Raw genomic sequence first — 13,627 nt, forward strand, 5'->3', positions numbered from 1 at the left:
TGAATTTCCAGGGGCAGGTCTCAGATGTCAGGATATGATGAGGAAGCAATCTTGAATTTTGTTCTTTTTCACCGAACTTTCTTATTCCTTCTTTGAAACCTATCCCACACAACCTTCCTCCATCCTCACTATAAACTGAAAGTGAGTATTTCTACCCACCCCCCAACACACACACACAATTTCATCTGTTGAAACCTAATCCCCAGCATCATGGTATCTTGACATGGGGCCTTTCAGAGGTGATCAGGTCATGAGGGCAGAGACTTCGTGAAAGGGATTAGTGCCCTTACAAAAAAGATTCTAAGGAGTTCCTTTGTTCTTAATTTGGCCATGTGAGGACACAGCAAGAAGACAGTCATCTATGAACAAGGAAGTGGGCTCTCACCAGACATTGAATCTGCTTGTGCCATGATCTTGGACTTCCCAGACACCAGGACTGTAAGAAATAAATTTCTGTTGTTTATAGAGCATCCAGTCTATGGTATTCTGTGATAGCAGTCCAAAGGACTAAGACACATCTTCAAAGTCAACTTTGGTGGGCAAAGAATTCACTACAAGACAATCTGAGAGAAGAAAGAGAGTAGTTTTAGTCCTTTGCCTTAGAAGTGGTTCTCAAATGCTAAAGCCTAACAAAATTGCCTAAGCTTCTTTCAAAATATGAGTTCCAGATCTCCATCCTCTGGAGATGCAGTGTGTCTGGAAAAGACCCAGGAATCTGCACTTAACAAGCATAACCTGGGAGATTCTAATGCATGTAGTTCTGGGAAAGACTACATTTTGAGAAACCTTGTTTTAGAAATAGAGAAGGGCTTTTTTTCTTGATTTATTAATAAAGTCCCAGGAATTGAAGCCAACTATATTTCATCTAAACCCCTTCATCACATGTACCTCCTACAGAGTCTATCACATCAGTAGACAGATTCATCAAGGAGTAATATGTAGACATTAAGCTGTCTCCAGGAGAGGTGTTGGTTACAACAAAAATGTGAGATCCAGGAACAGAGTAGAAGAGGAATTTCACAGGCTTGGTTGGAGTGTGGGTGTCTGGGGATGCTGGGATGCTGCAAATTTGCATGCAAGTGCCAGTAGTCGCTTCAATTATTCAAACAACTAAATTCTTCTTTCCAAATATCTCCAGTGACTGGCATCTACATTTATAGCTTCCATGATGTAGATTGGACCCGAGCAAATAACAATCTTCTTCTATGGAACAGCTCAGGATATCTCAAACATAAGGCCCTGCATAGCTGCTTTCAAATTGAGTCTAAATTTTAATTTATTTCTTCAGCCTATAGGCTCATTTACTGGATCTGTATCTTTCGTTTGCATGTAACCATGGCTTGGCTTTGCAAGCTTCACTAGAAAGAAGATGGCATGAGAAGAAAAACAGAAGTGTCTGAGCTGCCTAAAGGTGAGACCAGATCTCACAGGACATTGTATTAGGTGCCAAGAGACTCCTCTGGGGACTGGCTTGCCACACCCTACATTCTCTCAACTCTGGAAGGTTCATGGCTGTCTGCCTGGCCCCAGCTGCTGGCACTGCACTGGGAAGGAGTCAGGTAAGCAACATCTCACTTATGTGAGGAAGATAGGTGTCAGGCAAAGGGTACATAAAGAAGAGTTCTAATTTTTATTGGTTTTTGAAACATATCCTCGGAGGAATGAAGTTTGGGGAGGTTTGGGTAGGAAATAACAAAGAAAAATGGACTGAAGCTCATCTGCAGTGTTGTTTTAGAGAACAAGTCAAGTTAGTGTTTTCCTGTTCTGTTTTCGCAAAGTCTCTATATGCAGTGAGTCATTTGTAGGGGAAGCTTAGAATGCATCCTCTGAGGCCATTAGTGCCAGAATGTGCTTCTATGAGTACCTGACTCAGATTGCACAGGTGCACTTGCGTGGAACAGAGTTGCAGCTGCTTCCCTTGGTTATCTTTTGAGAGTTCAACTTCCAGACTTCAGCCACGGTCTCTTTGACCCCAAAGCTCTGCACTTTCCTGTGGGCAATGCTGCCTCTCCATGCAGTCTTCACAGATGAATCACTTTGACTTTCTTCATCCCCCACCACAAAGTGCTCCGCTCCGGTCCTTTGGGACAAGCACTCCAGCCCAACCTTGAACATGCAGCACTCTTTTATGCTTCCACTATGCTACTCCTTGGACTCTTTCATCTCACTTCTACATCTGGTGAAGTATTTCAAGGTCTGTGTCAATTACCTTTTCCAAAACCCTTCCATAAATCCTCAGGGTTTTCCCCTTGTGTGCCCCGATGGTGTTTTACTTGAATAACCGTGTTTGGTCTGTGTATAAATGTCCATGTCTTTCCCACCAAAGTATGGATGTGGAATTTTTTGTTCTTGTTCTTTTCCAGTGATGTTACCATGCCTGGCACCATACCATGTACAGGATAGGAACATAATACATATTTTTTGAATGACTGCTGTGAACATATTTTCAAAATATTTTTAATTTAAAGGACATGAATTATGTTATTAAGGTGTTTTTATAGTCTTTTATTTATCAAGTAATATATGTCACTGTAATGAAAGTTTTAAAATACAGAAAGAATAAAGAACATTAAATTAACTCATATCTCTGGTTAAACTAGATAACTACTTTGAAGGTGTTGAGGTGTGTCCTTCTGGAAAGTTTTCTACACCTATGTGTACATGTAATGTTAATATTTTGAATGGGCTCTAGTTAGCCAAATCATAGATAAGGATGGCTCTCTCAACCAAGATTAAATCTGATCTTCTTAGAAGTCTGGGCCATAGGCTCATCCCTGGACCAAAGGACCAGAGGGATGCTGTGATGGATAGTCTCACCAGAGTCCATAGTTGGGGAAAAGATGAATGAGTGCTGAGCAGACAAAAATGGTGAGTGTCCACCACAGACTCACATGAAATATGAAGAGCAGGACCTTATAGGAATGAAGAGCAGGGCCATATAGAAACGAAAAATTGTTAGGCAATCACTGTCTCTGACAGTCAGTCTCTGGATCCACATGTGCTCTCACTTCTGCTTTTCTTTGAGCATCTATTTCTTTTTTCTCTCTACAAAACATATGCCTTTTCATGAAAGCTCCTATTTCTGGCTCCCCATGACCTTAGCTTCCATGTAACTCTTATTCCCCCTGATGCTGATACTGGCCCATGCAATATGGCTGTGCTGCTCAGTTCCCCACTGCACTGTCTCAGCCTCTACTCCCAAATTCTAGATGTCCAAGGGAAAGAATGACTGAAGTTAGGTCAGAGGTCTGGTAAGTTACATTGACCTCCCCCAGCACTGTAAGTAGGTAGGGTATTATGAGAAGAGAATATATCTTCTGTCTACCTATTCTACTTGACCTTGCATAGCTCACATCCTCTTTCACTATCACACACACAAACACACACACAGACACACAGACACACACACACGCGTGCACACACACACACACACACACACACGGAGGCATCTTACAGTTTCCTCCAAGTACAAGCTCTCTCCTGCCTCAGGGTGTCCCCCCATGCTGTAGACTCTGCCTACAATGTTCTTTTCTCCATAATTTTTTGTTTGCTTTTTCAGCTTTATTGAGATATAATTGACATCTAACAGTGCATAAGGTTAAGCTGTACATACGATGGTTTTCATATGTGTATATAGTACAAAATGATACCACAATAGGGTTAGCTAACATCTCCATCCCCTCACATAATTACTGTGCGTGTGTGTGTGTGTGTGTGTGTGTGTGTGTGTGTGTGTATGGTGGGAACATTTAAGATCTACTTTCAGAGCAACTTTCCAGTATATAATAATGTATTGTTAACTATAGTCACCATTCAGTACATTAGATTCCTAGAAGGTATTCATCTTAAAGCTGAGAGTTTGTACCCTTTGACTAACATCTCCATATTTCCCCTCCCCACCAGACCCTGGCAACCACCATTATACTCTCTTTCTGTGAGTTCAGCTTTTTTAGATTCCACATATTTTTATGATCTATTTCAATGCATCCCTTCATGTTTCAGCTTAAGTATCACTTTCTCTGACATGCTTTCTTGCTCACATAATTTTAAAGATGTCTCCTGAAATTCTGTAGCATTATGTGTGTGTGTGTGTGTGTGTGTGTGTGTGTGTGTGTAAATCTGTTTAGTCTTTTACTCCTTCCCCCCCTCACTGGTCTGCAAACAACTAAATTTACTTTTCTCTGAAAAAAATTTTTTTTCTGATAAATTTAATTTTTTCTGAAATTTTATTATTTTTAGTTTCTAATATATCGAGTAGCAGCAATTTAATCTCAGTCAATTTCCTCAAAGCTTCATCCATGTTTGGATGGCATGTGAGATGGGAGGGAGGCACTGGTTGGGATTAGCCTATCCTGGATACCATCATCTCTCCAAACTGGGGTCAAGTAGAATGGATTTATTTAAGACTGGTCTTTAATCAAAACCATCCATTCACTGCCACATCCTCCCTAATTTCCATTTTCAAGTTGTCTAAGACAATATATTCAAAATTGAAGTTTTCTCAAGAACCTGTTTGTTCTATACAGACTACTTTGCTAAATTGAGAAAAAAGAAAACCATCAAGTGCATCATGAAAATTATTATCTTTCTTTGAATGGATGAGAATTAAGGATTGGATGGGGGAAGTCATATAGCACAAGAATTGGTCTGTGGATTGCATTTATAACACTGTAAATCCCATAATTTTCACTACACCAAATATTTTGAAAAAATATATAAACTACTTTGAGAACAGTAATGAAACTCTCAGTTGTAACAGACTTTAACTACCTAGTGCTCCTTAATGAAATCTCATATGATTCGAATTTCTTTTGTAATCAATGAGCTATTTAAACTGATTATATTCACCTACCTTATACAGCACTCTGACAAGTCGCTGCAATTAATTTGTTTTAATTAGGGGGAGTAATGGGTTGTCATTTATTTTGCTTTTCAAATTATTCTCAAATCATTCTGTATTGACAGTGTTTTTTAGGGATCCTTGAAGCTGATTCCTACTATGACACAATTAAGAGACAGATCATTTATTTTCAGACCCCAAATGATTGGCATATTTTAATACCTTTAGTAAAGGACATATGACAGCTCAGGATACTGAAGAGTTCACAAATTGTTTTCATTGTACTATTTTAATCTACACACATTACTTATAAAATCTGATGACTAATTTACTTTTAGTTGTGGGTCAAATGGAGATATGTGCTCCTTCAACTTTGGAAGTTGATTTTTTTGTGTCCTACTCTCTCTAAACAATGTTCACAATCTAGCTAAATAATACTAAGTAATGCAATTTGGCCTTCTAAAATCTCTTAACCCACCTAGAAAATAAAACATGAATTGTTCATGACAAATCAAAATATTGTGTTTAATAATCAGCAGTGTTTGCATCAAGATGCTACCTAGTGTGCAGATCAAAGCTGGCTTCTTAGTGTAACAAGCCTTCGTATAAGAAAATTCATTCTTACAATAGCAAGAAAACACTTTCTTGGTATTCTGCATAGTGAGGTAGGAATAACATGAAATTTGGATTCAAATATCCTGGAGTTGACCCCTACCAAACTTCTGGAGCCACACAATTAATACGGCAATAAAGGGACTCTTGTGGTGAAAGTCAAAGTGTCTACAAGAGCACCTGCGTCTTTAAAAGTCCCTTCCTGGACTGTAAAAGTGAATAAATGCCAGCATGGAGGTAGTGGGACGTCAGGATTAAAAGCACAGACTCTGGAAAGTGATGGCCCTTAATTACATCCTGCCCTCTGCACTCACCGGCTGTCAGAACCCCGGCAGGTTAACTAATCTCTCTGTCTCAGTCTTTTTATCAAGTCTGAAGTGAGTATAATAAAATAGTACCTCCCTCATGGAGTTGCTGTGAGGATTTAATGAGTTAATTAATGTAAGGCTCTGAGGGCAGTGAGTGGATGGACTAAGAATGAAATGAATACTCACTATGATAAAATGATGTTCGTGGCCAAATGTTTCCCCCCTTGGTACTGAACTGTCCTTGGTTCATTTCAGTTCTGCTTTCTGGTTCCTCTGACTGCTGCTGCCCAAAGCCTCCCACGTCCTGTGGTTCCTTCTTTATGGACTGGGGATTGATGTCTGCGGGCTAACCTGCACTAAAATTCATGACTTATGTCAAATGCTTATATTTTCCTAATTGCAGAAGAGTAATATATACACATTGCCGAAAATTAGAAAATATATAAAAGTGTAAAGAGGAAAATAAAAATTAAAAAACCAGAATTTACATTTCATGTATTTCCTCCAAGCATATTTTTCTAGGTATGGACAGGTTCAACTAAATTTGCATTTAGTTACATGTGGATTTTTTTCAATAAATACACTTACATGTATTACATGTGGATTTCTTCAGGAAATACACTACAGAACTATAAATGTATTTTCTCTTCTTTATGATTTTCTTAACATTTTCTTTTCTCTGGCTTACTTTCTTGTAAGAATACAGTATATAGTACACATAACATACAAAATATGTGTTAATCAACTGTTATTGATTAACAGTAGGCTATTAGTAAAGTTTGGGGGATATCAAAGTTGTACACGGAGTTTTGATTGCTCAGGGGGTCAGGACCCCTAACCCCCAAGTTGTTCAGCGTCAACTATAAAATATTGTTTTTGCTGATCTTCTTCTATAACACTCTTCTTGTTGTTGTGAGAAACTATTCAAGAGTGTTAATAACAATCATTCCTTAGGATAATATATAACTAATTCTTAAGGAATACATTTTATTCAACCTGACATGTTTTGGTCTTGCTATGTCACAGAAAGGTTAAATTAAAAGTGAATATGATTTAAATCACTAAAAGATGAAAGAAAAGGGGCGCCTGGGTGGCTCAGTCGGTTAAATGTCCAACTTCAGCTCAGGTCATGATCTCACAGTTAGTGACTTCAAGCCCCACATGGGGCTCTGTGCTGACAGCTCAGAGCCTGGAGCCTGCTTAGGATTCGGTGTCACCCTCTCTCTCTCTCTCCCTCCCCTGCTCATGCTGTCTCTATCTCTGACTCTGTCTCTCTCTCTCTCTCTCTCTCTCTCTCAAAAATAAATAATAAAACATTAAAAATTTTTTAAAATAAAATAAAATCAGGGCACCTGGGTGGCTCAGTTGGTTAAGTGCCTGATTTCGGCTCAGGTCATGATCTTACAGTTCATGGCTTAGAGCCCCGCATCAGGCTCTGTGCTGACAGCTCAGAGCCTGGAGCCTGCTTCTGTGTCTCCCTCTCTCTCAGCCCCTCCCCCATTCACATGCTGTCTCTGTCTCTCTCTCTCTCTCTCTCTCTCTCTCTCTCTCTCCCCCTCTCTCTCTCTCAAAAATAAATTTTAAAATGTTTAAAAATTAATTAATTAATTAATTAATTAAAGAGGAAAGGCAGCACCCACACACTGATTTCTGTCCCTCTGCCTTTGCCCTGCTCTCCTCTGCCTCTCAGAAGCCATGATCAAAGATCTTCTGTCACTTGCAGTTCTACGATGCACCCATGTTTGACGCCTGGATTTGGAGCTGCAGACCCTTCTTACTATGAACCAAGAAGATGGTAGCCAGAAATGGAAAAACCAGATGGAATATGTCATCCTCCTGTATGTCATCTTCCTGTTGGTCATTTTCTTACAAATATTCTCAGCAACACCTTTTAATAAATGAATTTTTAAGAGAAAGCTGAAAGTGTATTTTCTTTTTAAACTTAAGCCCAAAATAGGTGATCCAAACCCCAAATGATCTTATGACTTTCCTTTTCCATTTTATATTTCTTTTTTTTTAAGTAGGCTTCATGCCCTGCGTGGATCCCAATGTGGGGCTTGAACTCATGACCTTGAGCTCTTGCTCAGGTAACAGTGCAGTGAGGGTGGTTGGTGGGCTCTGCTTTATGGAATGATTCCGGGACCACAGACCCTTCTATCTGGTGATGCCACCATATTTCCTTTATTAGATCCTTCCTACCTGAACAGCTGACAGGGGATAAGTGAAAGTAGGAGACACTTGGCCTGACCATCTCAGCCTGGATGGTGACACTTATAACTTCTCATATTCTACTTAGCAAGAACTAGTCTCATGGTCCCACCTACATACAGGTTCTGCCACATACACCAAAATTAGGTTTCTATTTTCCTCCAATTCTGTGACCTTTTTTCATTTCTTTTTCACTTTCTGAGTAGCTATTTTCCTTAAAATGAGTAGGAAAATTGTTATTAAAATTTTTTTCACATCTAGCCTGATGTGGTGGAAATATACTAACATTTGATATAAATATCATTGACATCTCAATAACCTGTTCCCATTATCTGTGAGAAAATGCAAAATTTGGGGCTGAACAATCATAATGTGGCATTTAAACTTTCTCATCTACCAACCTCCCATCTTAGAAATCATATTTAAAGTAAAACTCAACATGTTATGCTATTCTTAGCTCAGATTGAAAATGATGCTGGTTATAGCAGTGTAACTATGGTGTTGCCATGGTTATCTACCTATTAATGATTAAACTTGCTTCCTTATGCTCATTAGAACGTATATCTTGGAAATGGAGAAGAGGTTTTAGTTGATTAGCAGATTGGAAGACGCCAAGTTCTCAAACAAAAGTCTAGACATTAGAAAACAGGTCAGGCTCTGAGAATCAACAGATCCTCTCTTGTGTCTATGGTATGAGCAGGTTTTTTTCCCCTTCATTAGCTACAGCAATCAATTTTCAAAGGGATAAACATTTTATGCTTCATAGAGTCATTATAACTTCCTAGGAAGAGAGAAACTTGGTGAGGGATAGTATGAATTATGCAAAAATATAAATTTGTTTAAAAACCAGAAAACATCAGCAAATTGAATCTGTTTATTCATTTCAATTATTTATCAGACCCATCCTCTTGAGTCTACATACAAACTATCAACATAAATTACTAAATCAGTCAAAATTTCTGAATCAGAGGAATAAGATTAATAATAGTTTTTCACAGGGATGTCTGGGTGGCTCAGTTGGTTAGGTGTCCAACTTCAGTTCAGGTCATGATCTCACAGTTTATGAGTTTGAGCCCCGCCTGGGTCTCTGTGCTGACAACTCAGAGCCTGGATCCTGCTTCAGATTCTGTCTCCCTCTCTCTCTGCCCCTCTCCCGCTCACTCGCGCGCGCTCTCTCTCTCTCTCAAAAATCAATAAATAAATGTTTAAAAAATTGAAAAAATAAAAAAAATAATAGTTTTTCACAGAAATGACTTTGAGACTTATATGCAAGATATTTTTGTTTACTGTGTTTAAAAAAGTAATCAAATGTTTGTAGGTATTTCTAGCTTCCAGAACAGCAGAGAATTTCTCTCCTCATTACAGGCTTTTAGGAAAAGAATTAAAACTTGGGAACTGTACAAGATATCTACATCTTAAGATAATTTTGTTCTGCATGAGAGAAGCAAAAAGGAATGATGTGGTAATGTTTATCTCCCTGTGCTTCTCTATTTGTTTATTCAACGAACATTTCCTGAGTGCTTGGAAGTGTCGACAGAAATCTACCATGCTTCCCCCAAACTGGCTGTGCATATCACTAGGAACCAAATTCCTATGTCCAGGATCCTGTTTTCTAGCTCCAATTAGATTTTAAGGCCTACCTCAAATCCCACCTTCTCATAAAGCCTTCTCTGACTGGATGGTGTCTCAGTCCTCTGAACATCCATAACTTTTTTTGTATTTTAAGTATGCTCTATGCTTAACGTGGGCCTTGAACTTACGACCCCAAGATCCAGAGTCACATGCTTTACCAACTGAGCCAGCCAGGCAGCCCCCCAATAAGCTTTTTTTTAATGTCAAAAATCATGTAAACTTTACTGAGCTTACCTTATGAATTAGATACTTTAAAAACTATAATTTATTTGCATTTTGAATCAATATTACCATGAAAATATCTACATTTTATAGATTAAAATATCTACATTTCCACTTGAATTTCAGTGGAAATGTTATGATTCAAACTCCACCCAGGAGTCCCAAAAATATATGTTCTTTTAAACCCATCATATTGACCTAATAATATTTTTATTTCATATCAAATTATAAATTCTGTTAAGTTAGGAATCACCTTTATAAATGTCTGTATTTCTCACAACCTTTAAACTTAACACTATACTTACAGTAGACTCTGATTAAAATTTTTTTCATAATTGTGATAACAGTACAAGTTAAAATGTAGTGAATATCTTCCCGTTCCTCCTCACATGGTATATAAAATAACAATTATGGCGCAGTCGGTTAAGCGTCGGACTTCAGCCAGGTCACGATCTCGCGGTCCGTGAGTTCGAGCCCCGCGTCAGGCTCTGGGCTGATGGCTCGGAGCCTGGAGCCTGTTTCCGATTCTGTGTCTCCCTCTCTCTCTGCCCCTCCCCCGTTCATGCTCTGTCTCTCTCTGTCCCAAAAATAAATAAACGTTGAAAAAAAAATTTTAATAAAATAACAATTAGAAGATGTCAGGAAGAAGAAAATCACAGTTGCCTGGAGTAGTAAAAAAAGCTAAGAACTAAAGGTTGAGCAGAATTTAAGTTGCTGGTGTCAATAGGTGAAAGTATTCAAAATGCGGGAAAAGTCAAGAGCAAAGGTGTTGAGATGAGAATGTCCATGGGATAACCACTGGAAGTGTCTGGCTACAGCAAGGATTGATATAGTCTAAGGTATCTTAGAATGGTTACTAGAGGAACAGACATAATAATGTTCCCACAAAGACCTCTATGTCCTATGCCTGAAACCTCTGAATGTTATCTTTTATGGCAAAAGAGTCATTGAGAGTGCCTGGCTGGCTCAGTCGATAGAGCACATGACTTATGATCTCTCTTAGGGTCGTGACTTTGAGCCCCAAGTTAGGTGTAGAGATAACTTAAAAGATAAAATCTTTATGTGAAAGAGAGAGAGAGAGAGAGATTATAGAAATGATTAAGGATTTTGAGAGGAGGAGATTACCCTGGATTATCCAGGTGGGCACAATATAATCACAGGGGTCCTTATAAGAAAATGTCATGAGATCAGAGTGAATGGAAAGAGATTTTATGACAGAAGCAAGAAGTTGGAATGACATGAGGAAGGGGACATGAGCCAATGAATGCAGGTGGGTTCTAGAAGCTGAAAAGACAAGGAAACCGATTGTCCCTCAAAGGAATACAGCCCTGCAAACACCTTGATTTTAGACTTCTGATTTCCAGAAGAGATTAAATGTGTGGTAAGACTCTGTTTGTGGTAATTTGTTACCTTAATAATAGGGTACCAGTGCATGAGGAAACTTTAGTATTTAGCCATAAAATAGTTAGGAATCTTCCCTGCATGCATTGAATGTTTCTAAGCTAGGATGGAAATAAATTAATGTGATGAAGATGAATCACACTGTTACATTTATTCACAGTTATCTGAACTATTGTAGTACCAATAAGAAAGGAAACAAGGGGAAATGTTTGGAGATTGTCTCTGAGGAACTCAGAAAAAAGAAAGAAGACTCAAAGGAGATACCTAAATTATGAGTGTGAGAGATATCATTGAAAAAGTATAGTTATAATACAGAATTTCAGTGGAATAGTAAACACTAAAGAAAAAGTGAGTTAAGGGTTGCACACATTGGGTTCAGCATGCTAACATCATATCCATTAGACAATGGAAGGTGCACTACTAGAGAACGAAAACATCTTGGAAAATTGCCAACTAATTATGAACACCTTGAAGGTTGGGAGTAGTCCTTATCTCATTACCCACATCCCCAAACACAGCACATTGCACCTAGTAGATGCAAAGGACACAGCTGGTGATAGAGAAACTATCTGATCTTGCAAAGAAATGTATTATATTTTAAAGCATCCTCTTTGGGTATTGATTGAGTTGTGAAGAGTGACCTCCCTCCTCAGCTTTCCAATTTTGCATCTGGATTCCAGAAACCATATATATCTATGTGGATTTCATGAGGAGGATGCTCAGTCCTTATGCCATCTTCTGGGTCTTGCTATGTCTACAGAACTGCGCTTTGGCCCATCTCGTCCTATAGTGTTCTGCACTGTTCTCTGCTGAATTGAGACTGTCCCGTGTGGCCATTTGAGCATTATTCTGGCACTGTTGCAAGTGTCATGGCCTCCAGACATAAGGTGGGGCAGCCATCTTATCCCGATCAAAGATCTCTTGTATTCTTCCCAGCAATTCTATGTCCCCTACCTCTTAGAGGCTTTGGAATTCTCAGTTGCTTTCTCTGAATCATTCTGATGTATACTAGATCCAGTGAAGTTGTCATCCAGTTCAACTTCCTAGGCCACCTGACTTCCTCTTTGTTACTCAACTATTCCCATATCTTGGTAGGTATGGTAACATTCAATATCGACTTCTCCGAGAGTCATGCAGGCTCCCTCAGGCTATACTTTTGAAAGCTTTGTATCCTCCAAATGTATCTGGGTATTTTAAAACAGACCCTTAACTTTTAAATCTATTGTTTCTCTAGGAATTTTTAAATGTCAGATTTGAAATTGAAAGCTGAGCATTGGCTTCTTGGTTGTAGACAGTATCTTTTGTTTCCTTCCTTAGAGCAATAAGCCTTGGTCTCCTGACTTAGCCTTAATGGGACTGGACTTCAAGGAATGCAAAATAAATATTTGAGAAGGGAAAATCTAGTGGAAGCCATTTTAAGAGCATTATTTGCCTATAAAAGCAGAAGAAAGAGTTGAAGTTAAGGGTATTAGTGAGAGTGGAAGGAGAGAATAAAAGAAAGAATAAAGGATGCAGGACCGAGCTGGGGAACAGCTAAGGAGCACAACCAGGAGAGAACAGGAAATAAAGCAGACTGAGAAAACAAGTGATCTAAACAGGAGAACCAAGCTCTTAGTGTCCCCAAGATCAAGAGACAGAGAACACATCCCAAGGAGATGAGCAGAGAATAAAGCATTAAAGAGATCAAGGAGAATGGATATCCAAATGGGGTTCCAGGCTCTGACAAGTGCAAGGTAACTGCTAACATTTATATTTGGCAGGTGTGGGTTAAGGGTAAGATCTGAGCTGGGATCTGGGGATCCTACAGTTAATGACTCCATGGCAGAATGTTGCTTTCTTAGTCTATTCCCATGCCAAAAATCTGAAGTGATGAATCAGAATGGATCTTTTAAAAATTTATATATAGATATAGACATATAGATATGTACATATATTATATATGTATGTATATATACATGTATATATGTAAATCTATATGTGTATGTGTATATACATGTATAATATGTGTATATGTATAAAATATATGCATATATATGTATACATACATGTATATGTGTGTACAGAGAGAGAGAGAGAGAGAGAGAGAGAGAATAGACTTTTTTGTTATTATCCCTATGTAACATTACTTTCATGTTTATCCCTAAATAACCAAATTGGTATATGGTCACTCTCCTCAAGTATATTCTTTTTATCTGTGTAAAATTCATTCTCAACCATTATTTTCTATGCATGTTACATAATTTTCCATTTAAAACACATCAAAGTTACTGCGATTTCAAAATATGGTCATCTTAGTCCCTGTCATCAAATTCCAAGGCTGGAAGAATTTCTTATTGTTCTAGTGAACCTGTTAAATACAAGAAACAACTTTTGTTGTCTCAAGAATTGCTAAGCTTTCAGTAAG

Source organism: Prionailurus bengalensis, chromosome B2, assembly GCF_016509475.1.
Source record: "Prionailurus bengalensis isolate Pbe53 chromosome B2, Fcat_Pben_1.1_paternal_pri, whole genome shotgun sequence".
Lineage (NCBI taxonomy): Eukaryota > Metazoa > Chordata > Mammalia > Carnivora > Felidae > Prionailurus > Prionailurus bengalensis.